The sequence below is a fragment of the Scyliorhinus canicula genome, chromosome 31, assembly GCF_902713615.1.
Source record: "Scyliorhinus canicula chromosome 31, sScyCan1.1, whole genome shotgun sequence".
NCBI lineage: Eukaryota > Metazoa > Chordata > Chondrichthyes > Carcharhiniformes > Scyliorhinidae > Scyliorhinus > Scyliorhinus canicula.
In genome coordinates, this window is record NC_052176.1 from 11,583,940 (window position 1) to 11,596,204 (window position 12,265).

The window sequence follows — 12,265 nt, forward strand, 5'->3', positions numbered from 1 at the left end:
AGGCACTGAAAGAGCATCATCAAGAAATTCAAACTGACATACAGGCCGCGATGAAAGAGGCATTTGCTGAAACTCTGCTGCAAATACAGATAGCTCTGAGCAGGGCCGAAAAGAAACTGGAGGCTCAGGAAGCCACCATCAAAGGCCTTGAGAGAGCCGCAACCGACCAAACCCACCGATGGTGGCTCTGGAAAAGGAGGTGGAGAGACTGGTCGCAGCGCAGGGTAACCTGAGTGGGAAGGTCAAGGACCAGGAAACTCAGTCCAGGAGGCAGAACCTGTGAATCGTGGGCCAACCAGAAGGAACCGAAGGCAGAGAGCCCACGGACTACATGGCCCAAATGCTGGGCAACCTGGTGGGAAGGGTGATCTTCCCAAACCCACCAGAAATAGACAGGGATCACCAGTCGCTGCGACCGAATCCCAAGGCTGGGGAATAACCAAATGCCATCAAAGCCAAAGTACAGCAATACCAGCACTGGGAAAGAATCCTGCTCTGGGCCAGGCAGTCCAGGAACTGCAATTGGGAAGGACACAGACTCCGAATTTATCAGGACATTGGGGCTGACCCGGCCACGTGCAGAGCTGGATTTAACAGGGCCAAAGCAGCGCTGTACGAAAGCGGCGTTCACTTAAGAATGTTATATCCAGCCAGGCCTGGGTTACATACCAGGGCAAAGACCATTTTTTATGGCCCTGCCTGAAGCAGATCAGTTTGTTGCAGACTGCGGGCTGGGGCAGCGACAACAGGAGAGGCGGGGGAAGTGTCCCGGCAAAGAGCGGCAACGCAAACCAACAAGGGGGGGGGGGGGGGGGAGAGAACCTCACCCCTCCGCCACCCCCCCTCACAACACAACCGACTTGACGAACTATGAGCCACCATCCGAGTGACCGCTGGAGATGGAAGATGGTGGCCCCAAACGTACAGACAAGGGAAAAAAGCGGAGGACCAAGTGTCGGGCATGATGTGGAAAGAACAAACAGAAACCACAGAGATTGGGTGGGAGGACAGTGGGAAGTTTCAAATGAAGTTACTGCGAAAAGCCCCTAGTCGCCACATTCCGGCGCCTATTCGGGGAGGCTGCTACAGGATGGCTACATAGGGCCACAGGCAGGGGCCCAAAACAAAGGAGCACTGCAGACAACCACCCAGTACGGTCTCTGGGCGAAGGGAGACCCTGGAGTACAGGGGCCTGCCTATATGGAGACACACTGTTGGCAGCCGTGCTTGGTGCCCCCTGGACAAAGGGAAACCCCGGAGTGCAGGGACACGTCCACCAGGTAAGTATGGTTAATCCCACAGGAGCAGGGGGACAAATCTCCCCCACCAGGATAGTCACCCGGAATGTCAGGGACATAACGGCCCAGTCAAAAGAGCCAGAGTCTTCATCCACCGAAGAAGCATGAGGGCCGACATAGTTATCCTCCAAGACAGACACCCGAGAGACCAGCACAGGCAGCAGGTAAGGAAGGGCTGGGTGGGACAGACTTACCGTTCCTGCTATGGGATGAGTGCCAGGGGGTAGTGATTCTGTTAAAGAACAGGACGATGTTTAAGGCGACAAAGACGGTAATGGACCCAAGGGGATGGTCCGTCATGGCTGGATGGCGCAGCGGTAGTAATGTCAACGTGTACGCTCCCAACTGGGACAACGCAAAATGGATTGAAAAGCCCATGGTGGGAATCCCCTACATAGCGACGCACCGACTGATCATGGTGGGGGGTGGGGGGACTTTTACTGTGTACAGGACCCAAGGACAGAGAGGTCAAACCCCAGAATGGGGAACATCTTGGAAGATGGAAAAGGAACCCGGTCACTTCATGGGGCAGATGGGGACAGTGGACCCATGGAGGATCACCCGCACAGGGCAGAAGGAGTTCTCCTTCTTCTCCCCTGTCCAATACAAATACTCCAGGATTCACTTCTTTGTGGTCGAAAAATGGGTGCTCCCAGGGCTGGTCAAGGCGCAGTACTCCACAATTGGAATCTCCGACCACGTTCCACATTATATGGATGTGAGGTTAGAGACAGGCAGCACCCAACGCCCCACATGGAGGTTGGACACTGCCCTACAAGGACTTGAGCGAGAGGGTATCGCAGGCCATAGCGGGGTATACGACAAACAAGATGGTGGAGGTTTCATCCTCCACGTTCTGGGAGGCGCTAAAGGCCGTGATTAGAGGGGAAATTGGGCAGAATGGTGGCGCAGTGGGTTAGCACTGCAGCCTCACTTACGCCGAGGTCCCAGGTTTGATCTCGGATCTGGGTCACTGTCAGTGTGGAGTTTGCACATTCTCCCCGTGTTTGTGTGGGTTTCGCCCTCACAACCCAATGATGTGCAAGCCAGGTGGATTGGCCACGCTAAATTGCCCCTTAATTTGAAAAAGAAAATAAAAAATGTGTTGGGTACTCTAAATTCAAAATAGAGGGGAAATGATTGCCTTTAAAGTGGGAAGGGATAGAGAGGAGAGAGAGGCTCGGCAGCAGCTGGCCCCAACAGCAGAGCTCTTAGCGGAAAGGAAAAAGCTACAAATGGACTTTGACCTGCTCTCCACGAGGAAAGCAGTGAACCAACTCCGCCAGGCACGGGGAACCCTACACAAACACGGGGACAAAGCGCGCAAATTAGGCACAACAGAGGCACATTAGAAACAGACCCAGACAAGGTTAGCAAGGCCTTCGAGGACTTTGACTGGGGACTGTACACCTCAGATCCCCCAACAGGGGGCTCGGCGATGAAACCGTTCCTTGATAGACTAGACATGCCAGTCATGGGGAGGACAGTAAATGGGGCCTGGGAGCACCGCTAGAACTGGGAGAGGACATGGAGAGTATAAGCTCCATGCAGGCGGGGAAGGCAGCCGGACCAGACGGGTTCCTGGCGGACTTCTACAAAACATTTGCAACAGCACTGGCCCCTCACCTGCGGGAGATGTTCACAGACTCGCTGGCAAGGGGCAGACTGCCACCTATGCTGGCACAAGCCTCAATCTCGGTAATAGCTAAGAAAGACCCGACTGAATACGATTCATACAGACCCATCTCACTACTGAACGAAGATACAAAAATATTGGCCAAGATCCTGGCCAAAAGATGAGAAGACTGCGTACCAGAGGTGGTCGTAGAGGATCAAACGGGCTTTGTCAAAGGTAGACAGCTAACATTGAACATCAGGCGCCTGCTGAACGTGATCATGACCCCATCCGGGGACAGAGCACCTAAGATAATAGTTTCCCTGGACGCAGAAAAGGCCTTCGACAGAGTCAAGTGGAAGTTCCTTATAGAGGTACAGAAGCGGTTCGGGTTCGGACCAGGGTTCACCTCCTGGGTGAAGCTCCTGTACAACACTCCCATGGCGAGCGTATGGAGAAACAACACCAGCTCCCAGTACTTCCAGCTCCACAAGGGCACCAGGCATGGATGCCCGCTGTCACTGCTGCTGTTCACTCCAGCGATCGAACCATTACAGGTCACACTCAAAACAGCAAAGAACTGGAGGGGGCTCCAAAGAGGAGGCTGAGAGTATGGAGTCTCGCTCTATGCAGATGACCTGCTCCTCTACATCTCGGACCCACAAAGCAGCATGGAAGGAATCATCGCATCCTGAAAGAGATCGGTGCCGTCCCGGCCGACAAACTCAACATGAGCAAAAGTGAGATTTTCCCGGTGAACCGGCAAGGGGGAGGGGCAGCACTGGTGGGACTGCCGCTAAAACAAGCCCAACACAAATTCCACTACCTGGGGATCCTAATCGCACATCACTGGGCGGGGATCCACAAATGGAACCTGACCAGTCTGGCAGAGGAAGTCAAAAAGGACCTCCAGAGATGGAACACATTCCCACTCACCATGATGGGGAGAATACCGACGATCAAAATGAACCGTACTGCCCAGGTACCTCTTCCGATTTAGATCCATCCCGATCTATATCCCCAAGGCCTTTATTAACTCACTGGACAAGTTAAACATGGTGTTTGTATGGGGGGAAAGAATGCTAGGATCACAAAGAAGGTCGTACAGAATCCAAAATCCAGGGGAGTGCTAGCCCTCCCAAACCTTCAATTCTAACCCTGGGCAGCGATAGCGGAAAGAGAAATGGGATGGACAAAGGGGACAGAAGCTGAGTGGATGTGCGCAGAGGAGGCCCCCTCAAGGGGACCTCCCTCCGGGCCCTCGCCACGGCGGCTTTCCCATCCCCGCCCAAGAAACACTCCAGCAGCCCAGTGGCCACCCTCCAGGCGTGGAACCAACTGCGGCAGCAATTCGGGCTGACCAAAATATCTGACAAAGCCCCATGTGAAATAACCACAGGTTCACACCAGCACTCACCGACGCCACCTTCAAAAGGTGGAGACAGGATGGGGAGGACATTGACAGTCCGGGACCTATACACTGACGGTAGGTGGAGACAGGATGGGGAGGACATTGACAGTCAGGGACCTATACACTGACGGTAGGTGGAGACAGGATGGGGAGGACATTGACAGTCAGGGACCTATACACTGACGGTAGGTGGAGACAGGATGGGGAGGACATTGACAGTCAGGGACCTATACACTGACGGTAGGTGGAGACAGGATGGGGAGGACACTGACAGTCAGGGACCTATACACTGACGGTAGGTGGAGACAGGATGGGGAGGACACTGACAGTCAGGGACCTATACACTGACGGTAGGTGGAGACAGGATGGGGAGGACACTGACAGTCAGGGACCTATACACTGACGGTAGGTGGAGACAGGATGGGGAGGACACTGACAGTCAGGGACCTATACACTGACGGTAGGTGGAGACAGGATGGGGAGGACACTGACAGTCAGGGACCTATACACTGACGGTAGGTGGAGACAGGATGGGGAGGACACTGACAGTCAGGGACCTATACACTGACGGTAGGGGGAGACAGGATGGGGAGGACACTGACAGTCAGGGACCTATACACTGACGGTAGGTGGAGACAGGATGGGGAGGACACTGACAGTCAGGGACCTATACACTGACGGTAGGTGGAGACAGGATGGGGAGGACACTGACAGTCAGGGACCTATACACTGACGGTAGGTGGAGACAGGATGGGGAGGACACTGACAGTCAGGGACCTATACACTGACGGTAGGTGGAGACAGGATGGGGAGGACACTGACAGTCAGGGACCTATACACTGACGGTAGGGTCACATCACTGGAAGAACTGATGCAGAGATTCCAACTAGCTAAAGGCAACAAACTCAGATACCTGCAGCTTAAAACCTTCCTCCGGAAGGAGACAAGGGCATACCCGCGACCACCATGACAGACACTATTAGAAGAGCTACTGGACGCAGACATCCTAGGCAGAAGGAACTGTAGAGACATGTACGAACAACTGCTGGAGAAGACCGACACCGAACTGGACACGACAAGGAGGAAATGGGAGGCAGGCTTGGGTTAGAAATAGGGTGGGAATTCTGGAGCGGAGCACTGCACAGGGTCAACTCTCCCTCCACATGCCCGAGGCTCAACCTAACGCAGCTAAAAGTGGTACATAGGGCCCAGTTGACCAGAACCCGAATGAGCAGATTCTTCCCAGAGGTGGAGGATAGATGTGAACGGTACCAAGGAGGCCCAGCCAACCATGCCCACATGATCTAGTCTTGCCCCAGACTTGGTGGGTACTGAACAGCCTTCTTCAAGGCAATGTCCAAGCTGGTGGGGAAGAGGGTAGGGCCATGCCCGAAAGTGGCGGCCTTCGGGGTATCATACCAGCCAGATCTCTTCCTGGGGAGGAGGGCGGATGCCCATGCCTCCCTGATCGCCCGCCGTAGAATCCTGCTCGGCTGGCGATCAGCAGCACCACCTAAAGCTGCAGACTGGCTTTCGGAATTTCTCCCAATGGGGAAAATCTAATTCACCATCTGTGGGTCGGGAGAGAGCTTCCACAAAACATGGGAGCCATTCACCCAACTGTTCCGAGACCTGTTTGTGGCCAACACATGAATAAATAGCGAAAAGCCAGGGAGAAATAGCCAGGACGAGACAGACAGAGGAAAGCAAGGGTGGACCTGGGGGTAGGGGGGGAGCAAGGTGATGTCACAAAACACAGCAAGAAAGAATGGGGGCAGCAGTGAAGAAGGGGGGGTGGGAGGCAGTGAGGTGGGCGAACAAAAGAGGGAGCCAGAATGCGGAACAGATAAGGAAACTATAACGGGGGGGAGGTCAGGGAGAGGGGAGCTGGACGGGGGGGGGGGAGGTCAGGGAGAGGGGAGCTGGGCGGGGGTGTGGGGCAGGGAGAGGGGAGTTGGGCGGGGGTGTGGGTCAGGGAGAGGGGAGCTGGGGGGGGGGGGTCAGGGAGAGGGGAGTTGGGCAGGGGGTGTCAGGGAGGGGAGCTGGGCGGGGGGGGGTGAGGGATAGGGGAGCTGGGCGGGGGGTGGGTCAGGGTGAGGGGAGCTGGGCGGGGGGAGGTCAGGGAGAGGGGAGCTGGGCAGGGGAGGGGTCAGGGAGAGGGGAGTTGGGCTGGGGGTCAGGGAGAGGGGAGTTGGGCTGGGGGTCAGGGAGAGGGGAGTTGGGCGGGGTGGGTCAGGGAGAGGGGAGTTGGGTGGGGGGGGGTCAGGGAGAGGGGAGTTTGGCGGGGGGTGTATTAGGGGGAGGGGAGCTGGGCGGGGGGGGGTATCAGGGAGAGGGGAGCTGGGCAGGGGGGGGTCAGGGAGAGGGGAGTTGTGCAGGGGGGGTCAGGGAGAGGGGAGTTGTGCAGGGGGGGGTCAGGGAGAGGGGAGTTGGGCGTGGGGGGTCAGGGAGAGGGGAGTTGGGCGTGGGGGGTCAGGGAGAGGGGAGCTGGGCGGGGGGGTCAGGGAGAGGGGAGCTGGGCAGGGGGGAGGTCAGGGAGAGGGGAGTTGGGCAGGAGGGGTCAGGGAGAGGGGAGTTGGGCGTGGGGGGTCAGGGAGAGGGGAGCTGGGCGGGGGGGTCAGGGAGAGGGGAGCTGGGCAAGGGGGGAGGTCAGGGAGAGGGGAGTTGGGCAGGAGGGGTCAGGGAGAGGGGAGTTGGGCGGGGGGGGGTCAGGGAGAGGGGAGCTGGGCGGGGGGAGGTCAGGGAGAGGGGAGCTGGGCGGGGGGAGGTCAGGGAGAGGGGAGCTGGGCGGGGGGGAGGTCAGGGAGAGGGGAGCTGGGCGGGGGGGGAGGTCAGGGAGAGGGGAGCTGGGCGGGGGGGATGAGGGATAGGGGAGCTGGGCGGGGGGGGGTCAGGGAGAGGGGAGCTGGGCGGGGGGGAGGTCAGGGAGAGGGGAGCGGGGCGGGGGAGGTCAGGGAGAGGGGAGCTGGGCGGGGGGGTCAGGGAGAGGGGAGTTGGGCGGGGGGGGTGAGGGAGAGGGGAGTGGGTGGGGGGGGTCAGGGAGAGGGGAGTTTGGCGTGGGGGGGTCAGGGAGAAGGGAGTTGGGCGGGGGGGGTATTAGGGGAGGGGAGTTGGGCGGGGGGGGTATTAGGGGAGGGGAGCTGGGCGGGGGGGGTATCAGGGAGAGGGGAGCTGGGCGGGGGGGTCAGGGAGAGCTGGGCGGGTGGGTCAGGGAGAGCTGGGCAGGGGGGTCAGGGAGAGGGGAGCTGGGCGGGGGGGGGGTCAGGGAGAGCTGGGCGGGGGGGGTCAGGGAGAGGGGAGCTGGGAGGGGTGGGGTCAGGGAGAGGGGAGCTGGGCGGGGTTCAGTCAGGGAGAGGCGAGCTGGGCGGTGGCGGTGAGTGAGAGGGGAGCAGGGTGGTGGGGGTCAGGGAGAGGGGAGCTGGGCGGGGGGGCAGGGAGAGGGGAGTTGGGTGGCGGGGGTCAGGGAGAGGGGAGCTGGGCGGGGGGGCAGGGAGTGGGAAACTGGGCGGGATTGGGTCAGGGAGAGGCGAGCTGGGTGGGGGCGGTGAGTGAGAGGGGAGCTGGGCGGGGTGGGGTCAGGGAGAGGCGAGCTTGGCGTGGGGGGCCGGGAGAGGGGAGTTGGGTGGAGGGGAGTCAGGGAGAGGAAACCTGGGCGGAGGGGAGTCAGGGAGAGGGGAGTTGGGTGGGGGGTCAGGGAGAGGGGAGTTGGGGGGGTCAGGGAGAGAGTTGGGTGGGGGGGGGGTCAGGGAGAGGGGAGCTGGGCGGGGAGCTCAGGGACAGGGGAGCTGGGCAGAGGGGGGGGTTAGGGAGATGGTTGGGTGAGTCAGGGAGAGGGGAGCTGGGCGGGGAGCTCAGGGACAGGGGAGCTGGGCGGGGGGGGGGGGGTTAGGGAGAGGGGAGTTGGGTGGGGAGGGGTCAGGGAGAGGGGAGTTGGGTGGGGAGGGGTCAGGGAGAGGGGAGTTGGGTGGGTCAGGGAGAGCGTTGGGTGGGGGGGAATAGGGAGGATTGTTTGCTGAGCAGACGGCGACAGCCTGTTATTAGAGAAACCTGAGAAGAAGCCTTTGTGTTCTGGTCAATAAATGAAAACAATCGGAAATGTATCTAATTTCGAAAATGCCGAACAAAAAGATTTTTTTTTTTAAAAAAGTGCGTAAAAGCAGAGGGTTGTGCACAACAAGAAAGTGTCTAAATCAGTGGAGCTCCTAAATGATTGGAAGTGGTTCAAGCAGGGCAGTGTGTAAAGCAGGGCAGTGTGTAAAGCAGGGAGTGTGTAAAGCAGGGCAGTGTGTAAAGCAGGGCGGTGTGTAAAGCAGGGCAGTGTGTAAAGCGGGGCAGTGTGTAAAGCAGGGGAGTGTGTAAAGCAGGGCAGTGTGTAAAGCGGGGCAGTGTGTAAAGCAGGGGAGTGTGTAAAGCAGGGGGGTGTGTAAAGCAGGGGAGTGATTCAAGCCGGGCAGTGAGTAAAGCAGGGCAGTGAGTAAAGCAGGGCAGTGTGTAAAGCGGGGCAGTGTGTAAAGCGGGGCAGTGTGTAAAGCGGGGCAGTGTGTAAAGCAGGGCAGTGTGTAAAGCGGGGCAGTGTGTAAAGCAGGGCAGTGTGTAAAGCAGGGCAGTGTGTAAAGCAGGGCAGTGTGTAAGCAGGGCAGTGTGGAAAGCCGGGCAGTGTGGAAAGCCGGGCAGTGTGTAAAGCGGGGCAGTGTGTAAAGCGGGGCAGTGTGTAAAGCAGGGGAGTGTGTCAAGCGGGGCAGTGTGTAAAGCCGGGCAGTGTGTAAAGCCGGGCAGTGTGGAAAGCCGGGCAGTGTGGAAAGCCGGGCAGTGTGGAAAGCCGGGCAGTGTGTAAAGCCGGGCAGTGTGTAAAGCCGGGCAGTGTGTAAAGCCGGGCAGTGTGTAAAGCGGGCAGTGTGTAAAGCAGGGGAGTGTGTAAAGCGGGGGAGTGTGTAAAGCAGGGGGGTGTGTAAAGCAGGGCGGTGTGTAAAGCCGGGGAGTTTATGAACCAGAGGAGGATGCACAACAAGAGTGTGTGTAAAATGAGGAGTGTTTACAGCAGTTGAGTGTTCAAACCAGGGGAGTGTGTAAAACTAGCGTGGTGTAAACCAGGGGATTGTGTAAATGAGGGGATTGCTTCACAGCGCCAGGTTCCAAGGTTCGTTTCCCACTTGGGTCTCTGCCTGTGCAGAGTATGCACGTCTTCCCCGTGTCTGCATGGGTTTCCTACGGATGCTTCGGTTTCCTCGCACAAGTCTCGAAAGACATGCTTGTTAGGAGAATTGGATATTCCCCCAATATTTAGCTTTGAGACTTGTCTCAGTTCAAGCTCATGAATAATTCTGTTCTTTTCAATCAGCAGCACTGACTTTTTACTAGCACCTAAAGATCACAACTTGTGAGATGAAAGAGCTTCTGGATATATTTTAATCCAACAAAGTTACAAAGAAGTGCAAATGGATACTTCAACATTGATTGCTCAATCTATAACCTAATTAATACTATACTGATTACTTTACAGATGAAAAGCTGTCATTACAACAAGTTGATCCAACGTTCCATGATATGGAGTAGGGGTGAATTGTGGAAAATTATCCCACCTGCCCTCTCGTGTATCACTGTTGGATTGGGCATGTTTATCTGGGAGTTGAGCTCAATGTAAGTGTGACTGCTTCTGTTCCCTGTGACGGTGGAGCTGATGCTGTGTCTGTGTCTCTGCAATGTTGGATTAATATTGTACTTACTGTCAGTTAGAAGGAGACGGCGGCACATTCATGTTGCTGAGGAATCATCATCTTGGAACTCATCTCTTCATCTGTTGAACTAGGGGGAAGAAAACAAATCTCTTGTAAATCAGGGTCAGATGAGGCCAATGATAGATCAATCAATTCTTTCAACTGATAATCAGTAAAATAAAGAAAATACTGTCCAAATCCTGCCCCAGAATCAGACAATAAGCCAGGCCCAGAAAGAGCTCTCCCTTCCCCCCGCTCACTCCAAGTCCCGGAACAAGATGGGGCTCCCGCTGCGCCTCTTGCAAACAGCCCCCGATTCTCCCTGAACTCCCCCCGAGTCAGTAATGATCTCTGAGCCTCTTTGCTCACACTCCCAAATGGATGTGCTGCTGCAATGAGAACGCTGTTTCCTCGCTGGAGGGGCTGCGCATGCGCTGTCAGCTTCAGAGTGACGACAGGCAGAGGGCGGGGCTAAACCGGACATGCGCAGATCCCCGCAGCAATTCAACATTGAGAATCAATGGGAATATTCCCCATTTCACTGTCATCACAGATAGAGCAAAACCTCCTATAGAGCCCGTGTTGGGGGGACGCTGTGTGTGTGGTTTTATAGGGTTTAACAACTGTAACAATATTGTTGTGTTGTTTTTTTTTAGTTTTGTGAGTGATGACCTGCTGGGCTTATCGACACGCAGCAGGATTAAAACCCTGCATCCACCGACTATCCTGGCCTGTTGCACGGCGTGACAACAATGTAAAAGAACAAAAATTAACTGAGGGACAAAAGCAAACCGGACCCTGCGAAAATCAGGGTTAATAAGGCAGCCCAACCCTACGGTGCCCAAGGAGCATGCAAGGCCTCAAGTGTACCCGTGGTCAACGCATGCTACAGCTCCAGGGACACACGGCCACGAACAGGGCCGTGGAAGAGGGGCAGACAGTCAGGCCGGATGACCCCCTCGGTCGCCCACTAACTGGACCTATTAATGGCAAGTTTGGCCAGGCCCAGGAGCAGGTTCACAAGGAGGCCCTCCACCTTCCACCCTCCCCCCTGCTCCGGATGTCCGTAGGTCAGGAACGTGGGGCTAAAGTGCAAAGACAAAAACAACAATGTCGTCAAAAAACTAAAAAGGGAATGCAGCCGAGGACAGACAACATACACATGCTCCACGGTCTCCACCAGGCCGCAAAAGTGGCAGGTCTCTGGGGAGGCCGTGTGGTGACTTAACCTACGGTTGCACGACACTGCCTTGTGCAGCTCCCTCCACTCCAGGTCCCCAAATCTGACAGGGAGGATGCCTCCGTCGAGGGACCTCCAGTGGAACGTCCGCCGCCGGATGGTGAGCGAGGGCAAGGAGGTGGACAGTGTGCAGCAGCAGGCCGTACAGTAAAACCCTCCGCGTGGTGGGAAAAGACACGGGAGGTGTTTCCGTGAGGCGGTTGGGGTTGTGGGGCACCGGCGCCCGGAGGGGGTTCCGGGGCCTGGGAACAACGTGGAATACCATCCGAGCAGGGGTCCGCTCAGACGGGATGCTACGGCACAACTGCGCCGTCTCGAGTCCAAGTGTGCCCACGGGGCCGAGCACGACCGTTTAGAGGCCTCGGATGATTTTGGCCGTGTGCTGGATGGTCCGCGCCCGGCGAGCTTGTAGGGCATCACCCAGTCCACTCCTCTGCCACCCTGCATATCCCTGATCCTGGTCACCCCGGCATCCACAGCCCCCCACTCCGCCAGCCACCGGAATGGATATTGGCGGAGATGCGGATTCCTGAGCAGCGGCTCCCTTACGATAGTAACTGCTCCTGACGGGGGAGAGCTGCGGCACGTGGCGACCATGTTCCAGACTTTGAGAAGGTCCTGGTACAAGACGGGCAGCACCAACAAAGAATTCTGAAGACCTTGCTGGTCAGCGAACAGGGGTAGCAGATTCGAGGTCAGGTCATGTACCTGGCGGAAGAAATACGTCACCACAGGCACACCATCGTAGAGGAGGCTCAACGTACAGGTATCACTGCAGAGTCTGAAGGGGGAAAGTCGCGATGTGGGCACACCAGAGCCTGACCGCCCTCCGCTATTGGGAGACTCAAGACCTCTGCAGCGACCCAGTGCAATCCATTGTCCCAGAAGAACCGAATCAGAGTTCTCTGGATGTGTGTGACAAAGACAGGGGGAAGGGTCAAAGTGACCAGCCGGTACCACAGCATGGAGGCTATCAGCTGGTTTATG

At 57.1% G+C, this 12,265-nt stretch overlaps 1 protein-coding gene across 2 annotated transcripts in view; it reads right to left on the bottom strand.

The window, feature by feature from the left end:
* Window positions 1-12,265, bottom strand: part of LOC119958895 (histone H2B 1/2-like) — a 177,380-nt gene that overhangs the window by 157,319 nt on the left and 7,796 nt on the right. For both annotated transcript variants that reach the window (XR_005459076.1, XM_038787409.1), the window contains exon 2: window positions 10,048-10,126. The gene's annotated coding sequence lies outside the window, so the exon portion shown is untranslated. The remainder of the gene's footprint in view (window positions 1-10,047; window positions 10,127-12,265) is intronic.